General features: G+C 36.9%; 3 non-coding genes and 1 pseudogene across 3 annotated transcripts; 3 read left to right on the top strand and 1 right to left on the bottom strand.

Annotated features, from left to right (window-relative positions):
- Window positions 1–4650: 4650 nt before the first annotated feature.
- On the top strand, window positions 4651–4813 carry LOC124608381. Its single transcript, XR_006979037.1, has one exon. It is a non-coding gene; the product is annotated as a U1 spliceosomal RNA (small nuclear RNA).
- A 5235-nt stretch (window positions 4814–10048) lies between these two features.
- Window positions 10049–10211, top strand: LOC124608384. Its single transcript, XR_006979039.1, has one exon. It is a non-coding gene; the product is annotated as a U1 spliceosomal RNA (small nuclear RNA).
- Window positions 10212–13528: 3317 nt separating this feature from the next.
- LOC124608393 lies at window positions 13529–13696 on the top strand. The gene has a single exon (XR_006979046.1). It is a non-coding gene; the product is annotated as a U1 spliceosomal RNA (small nuclear RNA).
- On the bottom strand, window positions 13669–13810 carry LOC124608392 (annotated as a pseudogene).
- Between the last annotated feature and the right edge of the window lie 265 nt (window positions 13811–14075).

Raw genomic sequence — 14075 nt, 5'->3', positions numbered from 1 at the left:
AGGGTCAATGGTGAATTAAGATGAGTAATCTTCTCTGATTGCTAATGGGTTCTCTTTGAGCAATTCCAGCTAGTATAGACTTAAATATCTTTGAAAAATACTGTTGAGTGAAGAGGGTGTACATGGTTAGCTGGGCTACAAAAAAGCAATTTTCAAAATTTGTCCCAAAACATTCTTCGTTTCTTTAGCCTTACTTAAATGAATATTGCAACACAAAATCTTTCTGTCTCTTACAGAGAAATATGTATGTTGGTGTGTGTGTGTGTTGAACACTCCACAAACACACACACTTCATCATTTAGCTACTAACGTAACTGTCAGTTTCACTTTGGCATCTGTTTCACATACTTCTGTGTCACAGAAGGGCATTGTTAATTTCTCATACTTGTTAGGCCCAGTTTAGAGCTTCGATTGTTTGACTTAGAACTGTTTGTTGCTTGAATTGTGTTCAGTTATTGACAGTGCAGACAACTTTCAATTGGTGTTTTCACATGGCTCTGAGTTGATTATTTTTTATTTAGAAATGGGGGAGGGCTCAAAGAATCTTATAAAATGAAAAAGGGGTTCTTTCATGAAAACACACATAGGGATTTACAGGGGAGGGCTAATAATCATTACAATACACCAATTTCTTCGATGAAAAAAGTAAAAACCTATTTTAGTCCTACAGAATGTAAAGTATGTCGTGTAAATGCAATTTATAATACAGATTTAATATTTAAGAGAATTAAAACGTGTGTGGATGGATTCACACAACACGATTTCGAGAAAAACATCTCAACAGAAGATGAAATATATTCTTGCACCAATTCAATTCTTGAATCAACCAATAATAAAATGTCTCCAACTGGAATTTTTGATGACCTTTCTAAGGCGTTCGATTGCGATTACCATGAGATTTTTCTGAGAAAGGCAGAATTTTAAGTGTTAACTGGAGAAGCAGGGATATGGCTTGCCTCCTATTTAAAGGACGGGAAACAGAAAGTCATGATAAACGACACTAATAGGGAACCAGTGGTGTCTTCTTGGTGCACAATAAACTGTGGAGTCCCACAGGGCTCTATTCTGGCTCCTCTACTTTTCCTTATTTTCATAAATGACCTTCCAACATGTACAACAGCTAAGATAAAATTTACTTTGTTTGCCGATGACACGACGACTCTGGTAGACAATTCAACAAATACTAATCTTGAAATCAATCTAAATGAAATTTTTCAGGAGACCTTTAACTGGTTTACCTCTAATGGATTATCACTAAATTTTGAAACAACTCAATTGATTCAACTCCATACAAGCCAAAGTATCGAAGGAGAGATTAATGTTAAATAGAATGATGGGAATTTAGCAAGAGTGGAGTCAAATAAAGTTCCTGGGTCTACTTGTTAATAGCAATCTAAACTCGTCTTTACACATTCCTTACCTATATAAAAAACTAAGCTCAGCAATTTTCGCTATTTGTGCGATTGCTTCCTTCAGTGACTTAAATACTTTGAAAGCTGCCTATTTTCGTTATTTTCATGCCCTGATCGCCTATGGAATTATATTCTGGGGAAACCAGCCAAAGGAATATAAAATCCTCATAGCCCAGAAAAGAGTCATTAGGATTCTGTGTGGTGTCCATTACAGATATTCCTGCAGGAAAGTCTTCCAAGAACTGATAATACTCAGAACAGTATCTCAGTATATTTTCTCTCTCATGTGTTTCTTGTGTAAAAACCATTCCCTTTTTGAAATGAACAGCATGTATCATAACTATGACACTAGGGTAAATAATGCTCTACATCTTGAGCAAAAGAATCTAAATATGGTGCAAAAAGGAGTACATTACTCTTGCATAAAAATAATTAATGCTCTTCCTCAGGCAATAAAAATGTCAGTTACTCATCCACCTACTTTTAAAGATCAACTGAAACAGTATCTTATAAGTAAAACCATTTACTCGCTGGATGAATTTATGTATGAGAATATGCGAATTGATTTTGATCTATTGTAAGTCTGCTCAATTCAATTTGTAACTTTTTACAAAAAACAATTCTTGTAAACATTTTTTTAAATACATTATTCATTGTTCAACCTATTACTATAAACAAATGTCTCAAATCTATGTAAATGACACGATCTACACGCAAGTGATTTATCGCTAATGAGTCTACAGAACACGTATGAAATAAATAAATTCCAAACTTTGGAAGATACATCTGGTGACTGGTTTTCTGGGACAAGAATAGAGTAAACATAAACTTATGATACTGTGATTACTTTCAGCAATCAATGGTAAATTAAAAGTAACTAACAGACTTAAAATACCTGTAGACCAAAACACAATACATTTTTTGAACAAGGAATACATTTGAGGATTAAACTCATCAAAAAAGAGAAAAAAATGGGCAGAATGATTCACCAAGGAGGCAACGAAAATGGGAAAGAAACTGAATGCACAGAATGAAGCAAAGAAACAATAAGAACATGGAACATAGTATTCACCAGGAAATTTTAGTTCATAGAAGAATCATAGGTGTACACCAAAGCATTTTACAAACTTAAACGTTGTTTTTATTATACCCCATTTTTACAAATTGGTCTCAGTGATAAATTTCTGTCTAACACATGAACCTTCTAATAATTTTCAGAGGTTATTCTACGTATGATGGTCTACAACACACATCACAATTTCTGTTGAAGACTGAAAAATTTTAAGTCATAAATTTTTCGTCATGTAAAAATGATACAGTAAGGGTTTAAGTAACTCGACTCATTATAGATCGGTTTCTACATGGAGTGTAGTGACGACCTAGTGAATATTCTATCTATGTTTTATAACAATAATATCCAATTTTAATAAACACAAAAACTAATTTTTTCTGGGGTTATCAAGAAAACCATGAAAATCAACATTTCAGCAAGGTGATAATTACTTGTTATTTAAGATATTTGCAAACTAGTTATTTACAGAAGTGGATGTCTTCCTCGCTGCCTGTATGCATTTTTCTTCATGCAATTACCTCTCACATTTTCTGAGGAATAAAGCTAGAATGAACCATAACTTTACTGTGTCATAATTGCACCTACCCTCTTAAAAGATTCCTGGTGATGGGACCCTGTCACATAAAACAAATTAATCATCACCTTCGAAAGTCTAGGATCACCAAAATCTCTGTGAAGAGAAGAAATCCATATACACAGATAAAATTATTAGTTTCTGGGTTAGCTAATTTAATCAGTAACGTACCCAGGATGTTTCACTCCCTGAAGAGGCAGTGGGAAGCAGGTGACATGTTAAAATATTGGAAGTGACTTTGTCAGTGTAGGACTTTTTCGACTAGAATCAACGAATCACAGGATAATTCTTATTAATTAGTGCACAGTGAACACATGGTCATCATATTTATCCTCCAGTCAACCTTGCTTGCTCTCAACTGAAATGCTCCTATCGTTTATTTATTGTTTTCTCTAGGAGAGGAAACTAGATTGGATCTTTTATAATCAATTTTAGTTTTACATTAATATAGTTGTGAACATGAAAGTAAATATACTATGTAATTTGTGTACTGTTAAGTTTTGTGTAAATGCAATTGTTATTATTTTTCCTCACAGACTTGGAATAAAGAAATAATCGTTTCATAAGGGGTAATTGTTAGGTTTATTTCTTAATGATGTTTATGTTTTGAAGTACCATACTTTTTACATATGGAACCATACTTCAGAACACAGAAACTCTTAACATCTCTGTTTTGTTGCATATATACACGTATTTTATTGCAATAGCATATGGTAAGGTAAATCTTAATTATGTCCAAGATAATTTTTCTTTTCATCAACACATCGACAGCTGCAAACATTCGCAGTAGCCTACAAACATACATATTATAAATGTGTAATAAGAACATATCCAAAGAGATATTCTTTTCGCAAATAAATACTAAATATTGACAAGTTCGGCTTTCACAGGATGATTGTGAAGAACAGTAATTTGACACTTAATTGATTATCGCATTGCTGCAGTAGTTAGTGAAAGTACATTGCCTTTCGACATCGATCAGCGTGATTAGTTGACAGGAACAGTTGTCTAAATACAATGTAACAAAATATCCGAAAGAATTTTTCTTCACAGGCTATTTCTAGTATAGTTCGTACCATCTTGTGCTCTTGTAGTTGTAAAACTAAAAGGTAGCAATGTGGAATACGGCGCTATGTCATACAGAAGGGACATGTACAATTTATTTGTTATACACAGTCATAAAGAACGCCTCATTTATTTTCTAAGAAAGTACCGCAAAGTGTCTGGCTTGGCGAAGACAGAACTCTAACCTAACTGTGGCCACAATGCATGCTGGGAGCAGCTGATATCTCATGCGCGCGCATCCCTCGGTATGGGAGCCATCTGCTGTCGCTGAATGGAACTACGCGGCCCAATTAGACCAAACAGCTACGGCCTGTGTTAGCGCCATTTCGTCAATTGCCGTCTTTAAGAGCTTTGATGCCACCACTGACAATATGGGAGAGTTTAGTCGCAAAATATAAGCATTTTACTAGCGTTTTGGGCTCTATGTGTTGCACAACTGCCCACACATAACGTGTACAGTGATATGCACTCGATTGTTGTAATGTGCTCTGTACGACATAAAGGAGCGAGTTTCTGTGCGTCAAAGCATACTTACCTGGCACAGGGGATACCGTGATCATGAAGGCGGTTCCTCCAGGATGAGGCTCTTCCATTGCACTTCGGTTGGGCTGACCCCTGCGATTACCCCTAATGTGGGTAACTCGGGTGCATAATTTTTGGTAGTCGGGACTGCGTTCGCGCAGACCCGGTCTAATTATAAATAAACATAGTTAAATCCACATTATGGAAGATGCAGGATGGAATTTAGCAACATTTTGAGAAGGAATGTTGCTACTCGCCATGTAGTGGAGAAGCTGAGTCCCAGATAGACACAACGTACAGATTTTCACGCGTAAATGTATTATAAGGAATAGTCTACCAAATGCTCTCCTTGTTCAGATCTCAGAATCTCTCTTATCTGTCGCTCACTTGTAATGTCTTCATCATTCCAATGCTCTTCCTCTCATTTCTGCCACTATCGCCTCTATAACTCCTTGATGCACACAATTCCTATGCTGCAAATGCCCCATCAAGATTTTTTCCTTGTTCTGATAGCTTCCAATTATCATCTTTCTTCCCTTATTGTCTTCCTTACTTCTCCAGGATTAAATCTGTCACCCCACTTTACCTGAAAACTTTCTTCTCCATAGTTACGTTTCGAAACTTTCTAAATATCTTCCTTCTTCAGACAAGACCTATAAGATTTCTTTTTACCTGCCCATGATTCGCCCCTGTACAATACTACACTCAGACGTAATATTTAACTAATCTTTGCCTTATTCTGCAATGTGTATTCTTGCACTCTTTGGTAAATTAAGCCACATTTACTCTGTATACATTATTGAATCTTGGATCCAGAAGAAGAAGCTGCAAATGACTTGTTCCTCTTGAATTATTATGGTACCACAAAATGGCTTTTTTATTTATTTGTACATATTAGTTCAAATAATTTAAGAGTAAAGAATATAAACTATCATGCAGTAGGAGGATTGAATCGTCGACAGTTCTCCTGTCGGAAACTTTGCTAGCTGTTGCACAAATTCGTTAATCAGCGGGAGTAATCTGATACACACACACACACACACACACACACACACACACACACACCTGGGCTGCTATATTGTGCTGGCAGAACACACAATGTGGTAATTTAACTAATTATGTATCATCACACATAACATGTCTTTTACATATTTGGTCTCAAGTTGTGTAGGACTTAAACCAAACCAATTATCTGAGTGAAAAAGTGTCAAAATGCTGTAACACGTATCAATTACATAATCCCTTTTCATAATATTGGCCTTGATGTTTGCAGCATGGTTCCATCATATTGAGAAGTGTCGTCCTTAAATGGCATTTGTCACAATGCTGCATGGATCGTAAGAAACAACATTTTTCGGCCTTAGCTGCTCCATCGTATCGCTGCTTCATCAAAATATTAAGATATGTTTCATTTCGCATTATTACACCAGTCTTAGAAAAGAAATTTGCCGCAATACGAATTAATGAGCCACTACAAAACATACATCTCCATAGAACATGACATTAACGACAGTAGAGCTAAGACTCGTAGCAAAGTTGTCTTCTTTTGACCCTTCCCGCCCCTGTCTCCCACTCACTCATCCCACCTTTCCGCATCATAATATCACCATGAGCCAGCTGGATGCTCACTGCTCAGTGGAGAGTGAACCATCTCACAAGGGCAGATCTAGAATACACGAGTTAATCGACTCATAGTACATTTGGACTGAGCAACCTTGTTTTTACCATAAATACTTTTACAGTTTTAATGCTTAGGTGACTTCTACAGACCTAACACACTTTTCAGTCTCTAATCCTTTTTGGACCAATGTCCAGATCTTGTACACCACTGCGTCTTTCCTGCTGAGAAACCGTATACTGCTTATTCATCATCAGACTTTCTGAACTTGTGAAGCAAAAAGAAGATATACTCATGTATTCTCATGTTCCTTCATTAATGTCTTCAAGTCTTAAAAGATTACTCCAAGTTGCAGTCATTTGAGACTAAGAATTCTGAAGACACTTCGTCCAACATACGATTAACTTTCTGTAAAAATTTCTGTAGTGGGATGTCTTTAATTGTCCATGCCATTAAGTATATCTATATTAGGTACAAGGCATCAGGCCTGTTTTGTTATACATAGGGTCAATGGCGAATTAAGATGAGTAATTCTTCTCTGATTGCTGATGGGTTCTCTTTGAGCAATTCCAGCTAGTATAGACTTAAATATCTTTGAAAAATACTGTTGAATTAAGAGGGTGGACACGATTAGCTGGGCTCCAAAAAAGCAATTTACAAAACTTGTCCCAAATAATTCCTCATTTCTTTAGCCTTACACAAGTGAAGATGGCAAGATAAAATCCTTCTACCTCTTACAGAGAAATATGTATGTTGGTGTGTGTGTGCTGAACACTCCACACACACACACACTTCATCAATTAGTTCCTAACTTAACTGTCAGTTTCACTTTGGCATCTGTTTCACATACTTCTGTGTCACAGAAGGTCTTTGTTAATTTCTCACACTAGATAGGCCCAGTTCAGTGCTTCGATTGTTTGCCTTAGAACTGTTTGTTGCTTGAATTGTGTTGTGTTATTGACAGTGCAGACAAGTTTCAATTGGAGTTTTCACATGGCTCTGAGGTGATTATTTTTTTTTAGGAATGGCGGAGGGCTCAAAACATTTTATAAAATAACAAGGGATTCTTCTATGAAAACAGACATAGTAATTTACAGCGGAGTGCTAATAATCAATACCATACACCGATTTCTTCGATGAAAAAAATAAAAACATGTTTTAGTCCTATAGAATCTAAGGTATGTCGTTTATATGCAATTTATAATACAGATTTAATATTTAGGAAAATTAAAATGTGTGTGGATGGATTCACACAATATGATTGAGTCATTAGATTCCAAACATGGGAAGACATGTCTGGTGACTGGTTTTCTGGGAGAAGAATAGTGCAAATACAAACTTATGAATCTGTGATTACTTTAAGCAATCAATGGCAACTTAAAAATAACTAACAGACTTAAAATACCCGAAGACCAAAACACGATACATTTTTTGAAGAAGGAATACATGTGAAGATTAAACTCATCAAAAAAGAGAAAAAGATGGGCAGAATGATTCACCAAGGAGGCAAGGAAAATGGGAAAGAAACTGAAAACACAGAATGAAGCAAGGAATGAATAAGATCATGGAATATAGCATTCACCAGGGAATTTTAGTTCATAGAAGACATCATAGGGTATACTAAAGCATTTTACATACTTTAACGCTCTTTTTATCATTTCGCCTTTTTACAAATTGGACTCAGTGATAAATTTATGTCTAATGCATGAATCTTCTAATAATTTTCAGAGGATATTCTACTTACGATGGTCTACAACATACATCACAATTTCTGTTGAAGACTGAAAAATTATAAGTTATAAATTTTTCATCAAGTAAAAATGGTACAGTAAGGGTTTAAATAACTCGACTCATTATAGATCAGTTTCTAAATGGAGTGTGGTGACGACCTAGTGAATATTCTATCTATGTTTTATAGCAATAAAATCCAATTAGAATATACACACTACGCTTTTTTCGTTATTGAGTTATCCAGAAAACCATGAAAATCAACATTTTAGCATGTTGATAACAGATTGTTATTTAAGATATTTGCAAACTAGTTATTTAAACAAGTGGATGTGTTCCTGGCTGCCTGTATGCATATTACCTCATGGAATTACCTCTCACATTTTCTGAGGAATAAAGCTGGAGTGTACCCTAACTATATTGTGTGATGAGCACCTACCCTCTTAAAAGACTCCTGGTGACGGGAACCTGGTTACAAAAAACAAATTAATCATCAGCTTGGAAGGTCTAGGTTCATCTAAATCTCTGTAAGGATAAGAAATCCATATAAACAGATAAAAAATATTAGTTTCTGGGGTAGCTAATTTAATCAGTAACATATCCAGGATGTTTCACTCCCTGAAGAGGACGTGGGAAGGAGGTGACATTTTAAAATATTGGAAGTAACTTGGTCAGTGTTGGACTTTTTCGACTAGAATCAACGAATCACAGTATAATTCTTCTTAATTAGTGCACAGTGAACACATGGTCATCATATTTATCCTACAGTCAACCTTGCTTGCTCTAAACAGAAATGCCCCTATTGCTTATTTATTGTTTGATCTAGGAAAGGAAACTAGATTGTATCTTTTATAATCAACTTTAGTTTTACATTAATATAGTTGTGAACATGAAAATGAATATACCAAGTAATTTGTATACTGTTAAGTTTTATATAAAAACAACTGTTTTTATTTTCCTTCACAGACTTGGAATAAAGAAATAATCGCTTAACAAGGGGTAATAGGCCGGTTTATTTCTTAAAGATGTTTGTTTTGAAGTACCATACTTTTTACATATGGAACATCAGAACACGGAAACTCCTAACACCTATGTTTTGTTGCATATATACACGTATTTTATTGCAATAGAATATGGTAAGGTAAACCTTAATTATCAACACATCGACAGCTGCAAACACTCGCAGTATGCTACAAACATACATATAATAAATATGTAATAAGAACACGTCCAAAGAGATATTCTTTTCGCAAATAAATTCTAAATATTGACAAGTTCGGCTTTAACAGGATGATTGTAAAGAACAGTAAACTGACACTTAATTGTTTATCGTATTGCTGCAGTAGTTAGTGGAATTTTTCTACATATAAACATACGAGATGTTACAGAAGTATTTGTAGAAAGTTTTACCCTGTTCTTTCCGTGCAGTATATTGTCTTTCGACATCGATCAGCTTGATTGGTTGACAGGAACAGTTGTCTAAATAGAATGAAATAAAATATCCGAAAGAATTATTCTTCACAGGCTATTTCTAATATAGTTTGTACCACCTTGTACTCTTGTAGTCGCAAAACTAAAAGGGAACGATCCAGAATAAAGCGCTATGTTATACAGAAATGAAAGGTACAATCTATTTGCTTTACACAGCGATAAAGATCGCCTCATTTATTTTCTAAGGAAGTACCACAACGCGTCTGGCTTGCCGAAGACCTAACCTAACTGTACCCACAATGCACGCTGGGAGCAGCTGATATCTCATGCGTGCGCATCCCTCGATATGGGAGCCATCTGCTATCTCTGAAGGGAACTACGCGGCCCAATTAGACCAAACAGCTACGCCCTGTGTAAGCGCCATTTCGTCAAATGCCGTCTTTAAGAGCTTTGATGCCACCACTGACAATATGGGAGAGTTTAGTCGCAAAATATAACCATTTTACTAGCGTTTTGGGCTCTATGTGTTGCACAACTGCCCACACATAACGTGTACAGTGATATGCACTCGATTGTTGTAATGTGCTCTGTACGACATAAAGGAGCGAGTTTCTGTGCGTCAAAGCATACTTACCTGGCACAGGGGATACCGTGATCATGAAGGCGGTTCCTCCAGGACGAGGCTCTTCCATTGCACTTCGGTTGGGCTGACCCCTGCGATTACCCCTAATGTGGGTAACTCGGGTGCATAATTTTTGGTAGTCGGGACTGCGTTCGCGCAGACCCGGTCTAATATTAAATAAACATATGGTGTGATATTAAATTAACATAGTTACATTCAAATCATGGAAAATCCAGGGTGGAATGTAACAACATTTTGAGTAAGAAAGTTGCTGCTCGTGCTCGCCATATAGCGGGGAAGCCGAGTCGTTGATAGACACAACAAACAGATTATCAGACGTAAAGATAGTTTTATGAACATAGTTGTATTATAAGGAACAGTCTACCAAATTCTCTCCTTCTTGTCCAGATCTGAAGATCTCCCTTATCTGTCAGTCACTTGAAATGTCTTCATCATTCCAATGTTCTTCCTCTGATTTCTTCCATTATTCCCTCTATAACTCCTTGATGCAGACAATTCCTATGCCGTAAATGCCCCATCAAGATTTTTTCCTTGTTTTGATAGCTTCCAACTATCATCTTTCTTCCTCTATTGTCTTCCTTACTTCTCCAGGTTTAAATCTGTCACCCCACTTTACTTGAAAACTTTCTTCTCTGTAGTTGCATTTCGAAACTTTCTAAATATCTTCCTTCTTCAGACAACACATATTATATTTCTTTTTACCTGTATATGATTCGCTTGGGTACAGTACTACACTTCAGACATAAGATTTAGCTAATCTTTGCCTCAGCTCCATTGGAATTCCGTTTAATGTTAGTAACAACTTCACCTTTTGCGAAGCTCTCTTTCCCATATATTTCCTTCATTTTAAATTTTCTGTTCAGCTTCCATTACATATCATTAAACTTCCCAGGTGCACAAATATTTTTTCTCATTTTACTTTTATTTCCTTCCATCATAAGCCCCTTGCATCCTACATGTCCTTACGTATCAATTCTACTGTACACTGACCCCATATTTGGGAGGATGGTGTTACTCTGTTGGACCTTCCTGATGTTGGTATTCTGAGGTAGTACTAAATAACTCAGGCGAATACCGGGGCCACAGCTGGCTACTGTCCGGTCCTGAAGACCAGCTGTTCCTGTCCTTCTAAATCATGTTATATATTCTATGTGTATTTAGAGCTATTGATGTGCACTGCACTACCTTGACAATTCCTATATCACTGTTAGATGATCACTCGATAATTAAGGTAAATAAATAAACCAAACTGTGCCATCTCATCTGCTTCCTCTTCCCTTACCTTAATATTGTTATAAAATAACTATATCACTGAACAATTTCAAGATACTTTAAGACAGTATGCATATAATAGTGTTCATATAACAGTGAGAGAAATTCCATACAAAGTTTTTTTATAGTTCCACTAAACAATATTGCTGTCATGTCAGTGCATTTATACAGCTCGCAGAAGTAATGTTAAACAGTTACTAAATCATCCATATCATGTCACCTTCTTGTTGTGGTGGTCCTGACCATTTCACAGCACCTGACATACGCATCCACGTAACGATTTACTGATATGTGCTCTACAGTGAGAATTCCGAATCGTCGGTGTGACTATTCTTGCGTCCTATTCTGTACAATAACGAAGCATTACAAGGGCAAACATCAGGCTTGAAGAAACGACCTTGGCGTTTTAATGTAAGCAGCATGCAAAGAGTTTACTTGTCCACTTACTTACAGTGGTGGATAACCTTTTCTAACTCGTCGTTACATCGACCAAATAAAACAATTCTATGAAGACTCGACATACTGTCAAGAGAAGAAACAACCGAATCATAGCCATCTGTCAGTTCATCAAAGGCTTATGTCACACACACACACACACACACACACACACACACACACACAGAGTGACTCTTACTAATTATTACGTAGTATATATCCTTCCACTCCTCTGTAAATCCAGCCACTTTTACTACTGATTATTCTGTAATGTGTATTCTTTCACTCCATTGTAAATCAAGCCACATTTACTCTGTATACATTATTGAATCTTGGATGCAGAACAAAAACCTGCAAATGACTTGTTCCTCTTGAATTATTATGGTACCACAAACATTCTTTTTATTTGTTTGTACATGTTAGTTTAAATAATTTACGAGTAAAGAAGATAACCCATCATACAGTAGGATGACTGAGTCGTCGACTGGGGCACAAAGAAAGAAACGAAACGTTGCTAGCTTTTGGACAAATTCTTAAATGAGCTGGCGTAATCTCTCACACACACACACACACCTGGGCAGCTATACTGTGCTGGCTGAACACACAGTGTGGTAATTTAACTAATTATGTATCATCATACATGACATGTCTTTTACTTATTTGGTCTCAAGTTGTGTAGGACGTGAACCAAACCAATTTCTGAGTAAAAATGTGTCAAAATGCTGTAACACGTATCAATTACATAATCCTTTTTTTTTTTTTACAGTGTTGGGCTTTATGGTTGTTACATGGTTCCATTATCTTGAGAAGTGTCGTCCTAAAGTGACAATCATCATAATGCTGCATGGACCGTAAGAAGTAACATGTTTCGCCCTTAGCTGCTCCATATTTTCTCCACTTCATCAAAATATTAAGAAATGTTTCATTGCACTTCCGTTTCTCATTATTAAACCAGTCTTAGAAAATAAAGTTGCCGCGATACGTGTTAACGAGCCACCACGAAACAATACATCTCCATAGAACATGACATTAGCGGCAAACGTTAGTGAAAGTTTTCTACATATTAACACACCAGATGTTACAGACGTTTTTGGAGAAAATTTTCCCTGTTCTTATCTGTGCAGTACATTGCCTTTCGACATCGATCAGCGTGATTGGTTAACATGAACAGTTGTCTAAATAGAATTTTAAAAAAACCGAAAGACTTATTCTTCACAAGCTATTTCTAATACAGTTCATATCAACTTGTGCCCTTTTAGTCGCAAAAGTAAAAGGAAACAATGCGGAATACGGCGCTGTGTCACACAGAAGGGACACGTACAATCTATTTGTTATGCACAGCCATTAAGAACGCCTCATTTATTTTCTAAGAAAGTACCACAATGTGTCTGGCTTGGCGAAGACAGAGCTCTAACCTAACTGTGCCCACAATGCATGCTGGGATCAGCTGATATCTCATGCGTGCGCATCCCTCGATATGGGAGCCATCTGCTATCGTTAAAGGGAACTACGCGGCCCAATTTGACCAAACAGCTAGGGCCTGTGTAAGCGCCGTTTCGTCAAATGGCGTCTTTAATTGCTTTCATCCCACGACTAGAATATGTGACAGTTTAGTCGGAAAGTAAAAGCATTTTACTAGCGTTTCCGGCTCGATGTATTGCACAACTGGCCACACGCAATGTGTAAAATGACATGCACTCCTTTGTTGTGATGCGTTCTGTTTGACATAAAGGAGCGAGTTTCTCGGAGTCAAAGCATACTTACCTGACACAGGGGATACCGTCATCACGAAGACGGTTCCTCAAGGACGAAGCTCTTCCATTGCACTTCGTTACATTGTTACAATCTATCCTTGATTGTCCATACTGTGGAATTAACTAATTTACTTATTATTAGACCGGGTCTGCGCGAACGCAATCCGATCTATCAAGAGCTATGCACCCGACGCAGGGGTCAGCACAACCGATGAGCAATGGAGGAGCTTCGTCCTAGAGGAACCGCCTTCATGATCACGGTATCCCCTGTGCCAGGTAAGTATGCTTTGACCCTAAGAAATTCCTTAATGTCATACAGAGCGCATACAACAAACGAATGCATATCATTGAACACAATACATCGATCCGGAAACACTAGTAAAATGATTTTAATTTCCGACTAAACTGCCACCCATTATGAGTGGTGGCATGAAAGCTCTTAAAGCCGCCATTTGACGAATCTCATGCTCACACAGGCCCTAGTTGTGTGCGCAAGCATGAGATATCAGCTGCTCTTAGCACGCATTGTGAGCACAGTTAAGTTGCCAG

Source organism: Schistocerca americana, chromosome 3 (assembly GCF_021461395.2).
Source record: "Schistocerca americana isolate TAMUIC-IGC-003095 chromosome 3, iqSchAmer2.1, whole genome shotgun sequence".
Classification (NCBI taxonomy): Eukaryota; Metazoa; Arthropoda; class Insecta; order Orthoptera; family Acrididae; genus Schistocerca; species Schistocerca americana.
The sequence above is the reverse complement of the archived record's forward strand: the minus strand, read 5'-3'. Positions and strand labels throughout refer to the sequence as shown.